Here is a 13,123-nt window from a genome sequence, read left to right on the forward strand (position 1 = left end):
GTCCAGGTGTTGAGGTGTCCTTTCTGACTGTGTAACATACATGCAGGTAAACCTACAGAGTTCCAGTACAGCAGAGATCCACAACAACCTGTCAGAATGTCATGTTAGTAAAATGATATGTGTCACTAATCATACATGTACATCCATAAGATCTACAATATGAAATTCTACATTAGGAAAATACAGGTATGTAACAATGTGTAATTAGTCATCATTAAAACTATGATAATAACAGAATTCTGGAGAACAAATTACACCACCTGAATCAGGCAAACAAACAGGCTGATAGACTACATGCTTATATAGATGTCATTTATGGAGCTATAGTCAGTGTCACATAAACAAGTTGACCCAAGCTGTGTTCTTGTTTGTTGTTTTCTGTCATGTGATCCTCACTGTTTCTGTACAACTGTCACCGTAAAGCAAAGTGATACATGTGTAGTTTACAAGCAATGTAGCATAGGTGTGGAGGATGATAACCTTTTACACATCTTGGAACCAATTTGTGTGCCTGTAAAATGTTAACTGTGCTGCAATCATGCCCACTGTACATAAAACAAAATGGTACATTCTCAAATTATTCCACAAAGGCGCATCAGATGTGAAAATGCAAATACGCAGAAGGCTGTGAGCCGGGACAAGTGCCACATGAACTGAAAAACGAGCACTGTACACCTATTAACAATCACACGAGATAGTCTGATGTCAATCTGCTAGTTCATCTGACAACTCTTGCTGGGGCACACAGGTAAATCAGTGAGCACAAAGCTTACCTGTAGATTGGTGTGTGATAGGGCAGGTAGTGCTCTCCAGCCACCACTGCAGTCACCCTCTGCCTATAGACACAGGGAATGGGAGAGGCCCCCACAATCTGACTGTCAACAGATCCCTAGGATTGCACTCCACCCTCACATAATGCCTGTGAGGTAACAACCTGATTTACCGCCCCTAACCTTGGCACCCTGACAATGGCTGGGGATAGACTGGTGATCTTCTCTATAACTGATGGAGTTCCTCATCAACTCGTTGTGTCTTACTAACATTACATGGAGTTTTACATACATGTATGCCTATATACAAACACACACCTCCAAACTTACAATACTGTGACAATAAGCAGTCAGCGATGCTCACAGGGCCCATAGTACAGTCTGACTATCATTGAAGACCAGTTGTCTTCCGCCAATATGGTGTACTATATGGGAAAGTTCATTAGTACCTTGCCAAAGGTCAGTGGTTTTCCTTGAGACCACTTGTTTTCTTTACCTACAACTGTGACTGCCATCGCTGCCATTTTTAAGTGAATAAATTTTTGAGTATATGTCATAAAGCAACAATCATATTGATAAATAAATAAAGACTACATGGATTTGTATATATATATATATATATATATATATAAATATATATATATATATATATATATATATATATATGCTCATATAATTGCAAACCTTTAAACTTGCAGGTAACAGATGCCTGTTTACCAAATTAAATGTTACTTATGAGAAGTTTTCTTGTAGTCTTAGCATTTTACCTGCCTGCATTACGCGGGTTTAGATCCCTCATATCTAGAGAGCTATTTATATTAAAATGCGAATTCATGTGACTGAAGTATGTGCACCTGAATAGCTCACACCAGGTAACCTTTTTCAAGTTGAACTATGATAATAAAGTCCCGGAGATTATATAATAACATCACTCTCCGCCTTCCCCAGTGACATGGATGGGTGTGATGTTATCAGAAAAATGACATCACCTTTCACAAACTTGACATCAAATTGTAATAAATTACCACTGATTCTGAGTCTAATATGCTCATTACATAACTTTCTCAGGCATAAACCATGCCTGTAGATGCACAGTATACCTCAGGTCAGCAGACGTTCAAAAACATACCACATACAAAACTAAAACATGTGAAAGACAGCATGACCCGCGTGGGTCAAATCTTTATGTATATGAAGTAACCAATTACATATTTTCAAGGCTCCACTGACAGATATTTGGAGTAATAAGGTGCAGTTTAGTTATGAGAAAATAACTTTGAGCCTTTGAGCCATAGATCTTGCCTGCATCATGGGGCAGAAAGCTATCTCTGCATAAGATGCAAAGTCTAAGAATATTTGCTAATTAATTTGTGTAGGTCGTTGGTGTTTTACACCGTGCTCAAGAAAGTATCAGGTTTCTGAGAAGAGGAAGCTAGACTTAAACACATGTATCTCGTCAATTTCTGCGCACATAAATTTGCACAAGTGCAACTGTCATGATAAACACACACTGAAGTGATATAATTTCCCATGATAGTTGTGTCTGCCACACAGTTACTGGTTAACAAGGATCCTGACAAAATTAAGCAATGAATTATATATACCCCTTTTTTTATCTAAGTTTTATTTTGTGTTTTATAGGGGACCTTATACTGAAATAAAACTTGAATCTAAAATCAATCTTTTCAGTTTGTTTGATCTTTCCCGGTTTTCCAATGGTTTCCAATCACTTCAATATTTCTCTATCTTCATGAACAATTGTTGGGAAATTCCACATTTCTTACAAATTAAATCCAGTTTTATTTTAATCTTTTTCAGCGATTCATTTTGCTTGTAAAACAGAAATGTCATTAGGTGTGGCCTGAGTGATACTTTTTACATATTTTCCTCTTCCATACACAAAATGTTATGAATGCTACGTGCACATATGTTTGATAAATCATATGCATTAATCTGAAACAAAACTGTTGCTTTGTGATAAATTGCTGAAACACTGATAAGAGAATTTATTTATCTTGACATTTGGTATTAGTATCCTGTCCAATGGGATTAAATTGTAATCCACCTTATCTGACAGGGGGGGCCTTTGGTCTGACCTGTGGGGATGACAGTGTAGGGCAGGGGAGAGTGAAATGACAATAGGATGCACCCATTAGAGGTCTAGACAGCCAGAAACTTGGGGTAGGTGGCATAAGGTGGCAGACTAAAGTTAGGCAGGTTTGCTGCATGGAGCAAAGTAAGTTTTAAAACATGAAACTCAAACCAATTATGTTAATATTTGTAATTGCAGAAAAAACAGCATAAGATAAAATTACGTGCTCATGAACATTTTAGAGAATTTATATACAATCGTATTAAAACTCATAAGTTAAATATATGGAACATTCGATCAATTTTGGAGAGTTTGAGCATATACTGTATCTAACTGTTAAAATAATCATTTATATTTGATCCCAGCCAAACGTACTTGACACAAAGGGACGAGAATTCAGTACATTTCCCTGAAAAAAAATTGTGCTATTGATATGAGTGATGAAGAATTAATAACAAAAACAAATGATGTAATATTTTCACCTAGGACCTTGTAACTACAATCTAACATCAAACTGACCCAATGTACTGCACCATCCTGGAACATCTTTCTGGCAGTCAGTATTGCCAGACAACACAGTAATGGTAATACCTTGTTGAACTGAAACTCCATAATCACTTAACAAACAGAGCATCCGACTCACCTCTGACATGTAAGATAAGCCTACAGGCAAATCAAGCCCAAACTAACATGCCTTTCACGGCCAAGTGATACACATGTACTGATCACAAGGAGATCAAGTTTTCTCCTCATTTTCCTCAGAGTGAGTGAGTGAGTGCTTGGGGTTTAATGTCGTACTCAACAATTTTTCAGTCATATGACAACAAATTATACTGATACGGGTCAACCAGTCGTTCCACTATCACCATCATGCTGAACGCTAAGCGGGGAAGTTACAACTTCCTCTTTTAAAGTCTTAGGTGTGACTCGACCCAGGATTGACCCTGGATCTACTGCTCCTGAAGCAGACGCTCTACCAACTGTGCTATTCGGGCCAGTCATTTTCCCCAGAATACTCTTCTTTGTGAGTATTAAACCTTCATCAGATGTGAAGCCACAGACAAAGATTCTCATGAAGTCTCTGTACTGTACATGTCAGTGTGAAACTTCTCAAGGCACTAGAATACTCAAGAATTATCTTAAGAGATTTGATTAGACACAGAAACAAAGCATTAAGGTTTTCATGAAGTGTCTGCATTATACATGTCAGTGTGAAACTTCTCAAGGTACTAAGAGTTTCCCCAGAATACTCCAAAAAGACTATAAGACAAAAAAAACAACAACTCATTCTTATGAATTTTCTGCATTGAGTACATCATTGTACAGCAAGGAATTGTCCTCGGCACAATAATCTTCAGAGACTAACTTAAATATGGTGTAAAGCCCTATTCCAAGATTTCCACAAATTGTGTATGTACCTGTCTATACCATACATGTCATTGTGAAACTTAATTCTCAAGGTTCATTTCTGACGAAAATTGATTCTACACATGTATGAGGTAAAGTGCAAAAATGTTCTTCTCGTTGGATTTCCGCTGATCTCATGCAATAGGGCATGAGAACAGATTTTACATGCACAAGAAATTATATCATTAAGTGTATTATTAGGCCACCAGTGCTAATTCTGTCTGACTCTCCTACCTCAAGTGACACATGGCGTGGCCTGTGGCAATCTTGTAGTTAATGAACATGTTTTCCCCACATCATACATGAAAGAGGTTGACACCTTGTACAGGTAATGTATTACCTGACGACTGAGAATGTCAGGTGTGAGACGCTAAACATGCTTTGCCTGTATGAAAAAGATACATATGTCTGGGGCAGGATTTCTCAGGCTCACTACACAGGTTATTACTACTTTATTTTTTACTGATCTAAAGGTGACTGTCTGGGAACTGGAGATGCATTATTACTATTAAATTCACACGGTGCTGGTAATATGTGATGTAATATCTATTTATCAGAAAGCAACTCAGTCCTGACATTCCAGGCTTTAATGCTAATCAAAATAATAAGCTGTTGTTGTTTAGCTTTTGTGTAATTTGTTTATAAGCCTTAATACACATACTTCTGTTGATATACATATAATAGTAGACTGAATGGAAAACACTTTATATTTCAGAATGCCAGTATCCATTATATTCTTTGACAAGATTTCTTCATGCATATGAACTTATGAGTATGTAGCTACGTAAGCGTTTACTGAAATTTTAACTCATTATGAAATGTCTTCCCTTTAACTGTAACCTTCTTCTTAAAATCTTTTATTGTCGTCATATGACTGAAAAATTGTTGAGTACGATGTTAAACCCCAAGCACTCACTCACTAAAATCTTTTAACCGGAAAAATCATGTTGCACTACAAATGTGCTTAAATTTCAATCTTTTTTTAACATCAAAGTTTACATTTCTTATGCTCTTTCAATTTAACCACATATAGTAAAGGAAAATTTTTTTGCAATCTCTATATTTTCTGATTTTTTGTTTTTTTTACATTTTCATGATATGGCAAGTCTGTAAGACAAACATTGAGCGTGTGAGACAGCTGTGTGCTACAGAGTTCTACAAACAGGGGGGTGCATGAGAATGAATCCACTATCCCAGCCCTGCCCATACTTCAGGTCAGGTAACCTCTGTTTACCCAGATGAGTTATAGCTAAAAAAATAACAAATACAAGGTAGTTCAAATAAGATCTGACCAAAGAATTAAATAACTTAGGGAAGACTGCCTGAGGTCACATATCTTAACAGTATAATGGCTGAAGTCTATGTCTAGTCTATGCTAAGGTATTTCTTTTCTTCTCGCTTACGCTGACTGACAAACTCTAAGCTGTTACAACTGTAGAGGGTTGATGTATAGCCTTTGCACAAGGATTAGAATTGAAATCCACTGTTCTACAAGGCTATACATTAAAACAATGGTGCCAAGCTATGTAAATGCTCATTTTCCTTTCTCAAGGGTCTGATAATTTACATTGTCAGTGCTAAAGTAGTTAACTTTAGCCTGATCTTGTAATCTTGGAGTACAAATCAATCTTTTGTGGCAAATCATGCAGGTACTTTCTCAATGACATTTTAGAAAACTGGTCATTCTACATCAAAAATGAAACACGTACTTACAGTGGTTAAGTTGCTTAATCCAATCGTAAGAATTGACCAATGCTCAGGCAAAGCACAAATGAAATTGCTGGGAATAGAATTTATGATGATAACCACAAGGTACAAGAGCTTCTTCACTGTTTAAGGCTTGGAGTCAGATCTTCAGTAAAGTAAAGCAGTAAACTTTGTACTGGACAGTTACACCAAAAAATTCAAGAGCTCTAACAAGCTAAAGCTTCCTTCACAAGCTGATTACTTCAGGGAAAGTGTATATTGTTTACTGGAATCCATAGTTAATATCTATATTATTTGCGTGGAAGACCATCATTTCCGTAGTCTCTCAGGATGTAGCCCTTGACGCACCAAAAAAACCACTAGGGTAATGACCTCTTCATCCTTTATACTTCCGACGTCATCCTGACAAGCTCAAACAACCCCCAATGTTTCCTGAAAGTCCCTTCCTCCCCCACATTAACCATGCTGACTGGAAATGTTTTCTTTGTGTTCCTGGCTTAGCTCCAACATAAGGGTTTGGCAAAATTTATTCTATTGAGATATTTAAGTCATGTCCAGAGTAGCAATTAGAAATTTGCCCTGCCATCAACTAATTTACTCTCAGCCATGAAAAGATCATTGTTCTGTTCAAGATTCAAAGAAATTTATGAACATGGAATAACCATTGTGCAAACAAATGTATAATCTGTGCTTGAAGTAAATGTAACATCTGAGACATAACCTATTGCTATCAGCAAGCACTAATCTGCATGGCAGGTACATGTAGGGATGGTAGTCATGACTCCACCTACATACTGGATGCCCGGTTATGTCCTTTAGAATATGTCCTTAGTGGTACAGGAATCCCTAATTCTCAATTGGAAAGAGCAAATATGTAAAGTCAATGAGGACATACAAAGCCTTTGAGGACAAATAAGGTGATCAAGGACAAACAATCTGGTTTTGCTGACTCACTGTGCAGTACTTTAGCTGCAGTTCTTTCCATGATTTGTTTCCCTCTGTCAACAGTACCGTAGGATACACGGAGGTGGATGTTACATGATAGTACATGTACAAGTGTCATGAAAGACGCAGGATATTTCATCAGAAAACATGTGATATCTTACACGTTTCTAAACCTATTGACTCATTTTTAGACTCTTCACATTCTGGGATTAACATCCGATTAAGGTTTGTACGCAAATGCAGCTAAGGTCCAATCAAAAGGCAGATTTGCTTTATCTGATTACAGATCAAAAGCTGATGGGTCTGATAACTGATACACTCAATGGGCTTGGCAAATGACTTATCCTCACTACATGTCCTTCAGTACAGTTTCTTGACATATGTTCTTGGGACCAGCACTAAAAAGTATGTATAAAGACTAAACAGTGCATTTTACATTTTTGTGCTGTTTAAACTGTCTTCTGTCTTTTACACCTGATGGCGTGAGCTGTAAATCTACCATCCTGAAAGCTCATACAAAATGTATTTTACAACATAAATTAAATGTCAACATGATATTGTTGAAAAATTGCCACTGCAGCGTTAAACCAAAATCATTCATTCATTTTGAATGTCAAACTCAGGTTGGCATGTGAGTGAAGGGAGAGTCAGATTAAGCCTAATCTTTTTAAGGAGAACAGGAGTGTTTAGACAGAAGTAGGTGTGAAGACACTTAGAAGGTAGTTACATGTACCATATGATGCCAAGGGTTACCCAAGTTTAAATTTGCCAGACCTACAATGGGTTGCTATAGAAAATATTCACCCAACATCCCTGGACATGGGTCAGTATGGTTGAAAAACTAGTAACCTACTAGCTAGGACACTCTGAATTGCCATGCAGTCCCATTTCCTTCCAATAGAATTTCCCTTTCTACTTCTAAATCTGCCACATGTTCTAGTCAATTCTAGTCTCGCACACGGGCCATAAGGGTAGTAGGTTATTGTATGACCAAGCCTTTCAACTTTAGAACATCGGGTGACCAAGCAATTTTTTTGGGACTCAATGGTCAGCCTGGATAACCCTCATCCTGGCAGCCACAGCTAACAATTTGCCATCGCCTAACGAAGGTCACTTTTTGTGATGGACAGGAAATGGTCGGAAAATACAAAGCAGCATCAACCAGCCAGAGACACGCAGAAAGATTTTTTGATCTAAATGGCCAATTTAAACTGCATTACAGCAAGATTCTGCTGTGGTAGTCATGGCAACCCCTGCAATCAAGTCACGGTGATGAGACATTAGTAACCTTCCTTCTTCAAACCCCCATTTTTCTCAGCTTTTTCTCACATCATTCAGCTCCTGACCTCACTAAAGCCTCTGTATCTCACTACATGTCCATTACATTTACTGTTTCCTTTAGGAAACTGCCTGCTCTAAAACACAAGTTGAAAAGCGTAATAAATTCCATCCTGGAATATTGCATTCTATACTCTTAATGCATACCTTCATTCCATCAAACCTTGTTTTTTGTTTTATATTAAACTTCTATATAAAAAAGAAAAAAAAACAGTCACATTTCTACATAATTAATGCCATTTAGTAAAATTTAACAACCTGAAACTGTTCCAAAGATTTGTCCAATTGAGAACCAAAGGAACAGCGAAAAACTTATTTCACCTTGGTAACAGTGTATCTTGATCAGAAAATATATGTATACAGGTCAAGCACTTTGAATTTGCTGAATTAATGATGTCAGCTGATGCAGATTTTCATGATCATATTCATTACTGATACAGTAAATATCAGTTATAATGAACTTTTCGATATTAAAAATACATCAGTTGTATTTTATACCCTTAACACAATAATATTAATTCCAATATTTTTAAGGGTACATTTACAATTCCATGTACAAGTAATATGGTAAGATATTCCTTTTCCCTTAAATCATGGGCATCCTAATACATATGCCACTCAGCTTCAGACCAGTCAGTTAAAAAGATCTTCAAAATACTTACCCTTAAACTAAAATTACACAGAGTAAATGAAATCCTTGAAATGATGCAAAGTCTAAATTTGTTGAAGGCTGTGCGACTAGGAGAAAACCAGGAGAAAAAAATCCTTGTAAAAGTTGAGGTTGTGCCTGGGAGCCTAAATACCTCCAACACAAGAGAGCAGTTTTAAGACAATAAATACAGCATGGCTGTTTGAGAGTGTATTTGGTCTTGCAACAGCGCAGCGGTCACTGGGATTCACACTTAGATCCCTGGCGTGTGTCTCAACTCCTGAGTCCACAAATTCTTGTCAACACAGATGTCACAGTGCTGCCACGTTAAGGCACTTCCTCCAGACAAAAATTTTACCAACTCCTGTTATTGACTCAAGACGAAATTGTGACCAGCTGAGCTGTCTGTGGAGTTGGGGACAACCCAGCAGCTAACTGCTGTCTTACCCACTGTCTGTCCCACAATCTGGGTTAACCCACCTCACCTGTGCTTTTACCTGGCGATTAAAAACCTTTAAAATCAGTTATTATTTATGTGGATGTACTTAAATTTTTAACATGACAGGCACCTTCCACACATGTAGAGAACATACATGTATGATGTCCAGTCAAGAAATAAATGCACTTGGACCATGGTTGATGTGCAATTTGAAGTTTCTTTAGAAATGATAAAAAAAACTGAAACCTGTAGACAACAATGTTTACTAGAGTTCAAGAACTGTTTGAAATCTGTTGTGACAAATACATGTCATTCTTTCCACACTGTCTTAGTAATTAGATAATTAAACCCCTAAGTTCTGTTATGAAGTAATACCAAAGAATTTTAGAGATTATTTTCTGGTATCTTTATTGATTTGGGCATTTCATTCTTGTTCAATTTATATGAATTAAACTGTATTTCTAGACTTAAATGTGCTTTGAGTTTCTCACTGAAATAAACTTCTACAGGTCTACATTTCTTAAGATGAAAATGGACGCTGATTTTAAAAGCCTTGAAGGTAACTATATACTGTATTTGTGGAAAAACACAATCAAGTAATATCTTTTAAATGTTTTGGCACAGACATTCAATATCTAATTGAAATAACGGTGAAGAAAAAAGTCCACTTAAAATGCTAAAACATTTAAAGATTGTCTACAGTTTTAAAATTTGTGAATTTGTCCTTTGTCATTGGCAATAGGAAGAAATCATCAGTTCTTACAGGTGGACAACAGGAGAGAGATAAATTCCTTTCATGGTGACATGGATAGATGTGATATCTTATCTACATCATCAGGGAAAGTTCTACGATTACCTATAGCGGAGGGTCTCTCAATCCCCCTGGTACAGGACCGTATGGAGTCAGTTAGCAGACATGTCATACTCTGCACACAGTACACTGACACACTTCTGCTTAACTAGGACAGGCAGTTAACATTAAAGGGGCCAATTTACCCAGGGTATAAATACTGACTGGCCTCTTGGGAATTAGGTGCCATCAACAGCTAATATAGGATTATGACTTATTAGCTACAAAATGGTCAGCTAATCCACCCTAATACAAGATGCCCTAATCAAATCCTGTATTTCATCTGACTGTAATTGTTGTAAAGGCTGGAAACTAAGGAAGAAAAAGCTGAAAGCATAGTCCATCATTCAACAGTACAGTTGAAGTAAAACTAAATCAGATGACAGTACAGGTACAGTAACACTAAACCAGCTGACAGTACAGTTACAGTAATACTAATCCAGCTGACAGTATAGGGACAGAAACACTAAATCAGCTGGCAGTACAGGTACAGCAATACTAAAGCAGCTGACAGTATAGGGACAGAAACACTAAATCAGCTGGCAGTACAGGTACAGCAATACTAAATCAGCTGACAGTACAGATACAGTAATACTAATCCAGCTGACAGTATAGGGACAGAAACACTAAAACAGCTGACAGTACAGGTGCAGCAATACTAAAGCAGCTGACAGTATAGGGACAGAAACACTAAATCAGCTGGCAGTACAGATACAGTAATACTAATCCAGCTGACAGTATAAGGACAGAAACACTAAATCAGCTGGCAGTACAGGTACAGTAATACTAAAGCAGCTGACAGTATAGGGACAGAAACACTAAATCAGCTGGCAGTACAGGTACAGCAATACTAATCCAGCTGAGAGTATAGGGACAGAAACACTAAATCAGCTGGCAGTTAGTACAGTAATACTAAACCAGCTGAGAGTATAGGGACAGAAACACTAAATCAGCTGGCAGTACAGATACAGTAATGCTAATCCAGCTGACAGTATAGGGACAGAAACACTAAATCTGCTGGCAGTACAGATACAGTAATACTAAACCAGCTGAGAGTATAAGGACAGAGACACTAAATCAGCTGGCAGTACAGGTACAGTAATACTAAAGCAGCTGAGAGTATAAGGACAGAAACACTAAATCAGCTGGCAGTACAGGTACAGCAATACTAATCCAGCTGAGAGTATAAGGACAGAAACACTAAATCAGCTGGCAGTACAGGTACAGTAATACTAAACCAGCTGACAGTATAGGGACAGAAACACTAAATCTGCTGGCAGTACAGGTACAGCAATACTAAAGCAGCTGACAGTATAGGGACAGAAACACTAAATCTGCTGGCAGTACAGATACAGTAATACTAAACCAGCTGACAGTATAGGGACAGAAACACTAAATCAGCTGGCAGTACAGGTACAGTAATACTGAAGCAGCTGACAGTATAAGGACAGAAACACTAAATCAGCTGGCAGTACAGGTACAGCAATACTAAACCAGCTGAGAGTATAGGGACAGAAACACTAAATCAGCTGGCAGTACAGGTACAGTAATACTAAAGCAGCTGACAGTATAGGGACAGAAACATTAAATCAGCTGGCAGTACAGGTACAGTAATACTAAAGCAGCTGACAGTATAGGGACAGAAACACTAAATCTGCTAGCAGTACAGATACAGTAATACTAAACCAGCTGACAGTATAGGGACAGAAACACTAAATCAGCTGGCAGTACAGATACAGTAATACTAATCCAGCTGACAGTATAGGGACAGAAACACTAAATCAGCTGGCAGTACAGGTACAGTAATACTAAAGCAGCTGACAGTATAAGGACAGAAACACTAAATCAGCTGGCAGTACAGGTACAGCAATACTAATCCAGCTGAGAGTATAGGGACAGAAACACTAAATCAGCTGGCAGTACAGGTACAGTAATACTAAAGCAGCTGACAGTATAGGGACAGAAACACTAAATCAGCTGGCAGTACAGATACAGTAATACTAATCCAGCTGACAGTATAGGGACAGAAACACTAAATCTGCTGGCAGTACAGATACAGTAATACTAAACCAGCTGAGAGTATAAGGACAGAAACACTAAATCAGCTGGCAGTACAGGTACAGTAATACTAAACCAGCTGACAGTATAGGGACAGAAACACTAAATCAGCTGGCAGTACAGGTACAGCAATACTAATCCAGCTGAGAGTATAAGGACAGAAACACTAAATCAGCTGGCAGTACAGGTACAGTAATACTAAACCAGCTGACAGTATAGGGACAGAAACACTAAATCTGCTGGCAGTACAGGTACAGTAATACTAAACCAGCTGACAGTATAGGGACAGAAACACTAAATCAGCTGGCAGTACAGGTACAGTAATACTAAACCAGCTGACAGTATAGGGACAGAAACACTAACACCAGCTGGCAGTAAAGGTACAGCAATACTAAACCAGCTGAGAGTATAGGGACAGAAACACTAAATCAGCTGGCAGTACACATACAGTAATACTAAACCAGCTGACAGTACAGGTACAGCAATACTAAATCAGCTGACAGTACAAGTACAGTAATACTAAAGCAGCTGACAGTACAGGTATACTATTATTAAACAAACAATTTTGCTAAACCAGGTGACATTATAGGCACATTATTAAAATTTGACTCATGGTACAAAATTAGCTGACACTAACCAGCCTGTGGTGACATAAATTATTTTTTATTTCACAAGGTGAACTCTTTCTTTTCAGTACCAACACAAACTGACAGACAAAACTGTACTGCTATATTACAACACTTGTACAATGTATGTGTCTACATTTGTTAAAGGATAGTGGTTTCTCTATATTTTATGAAGTATCAACACCAGGATATGTTGGGAAAATGTTTTCTTAGCCAATCCTTGTATATTGCCAGCTGTATTG

The sequence above is a fragment of the Liolophura sinensis genome, chromosome 1 (assembly GCF_032854445.1).
Source record: "Liolophura sinensis isolate JHLJ2023 chromosome 1, CUHK_Ljap_v2, whole genome shotgun sequence".
Taxonomy (NCBI): Eukaryota; Metazoa; Mollusca; class Polyplacophora; order Chitonida; family Chitonidae; genus Liolophura; species Liolophura sinensis.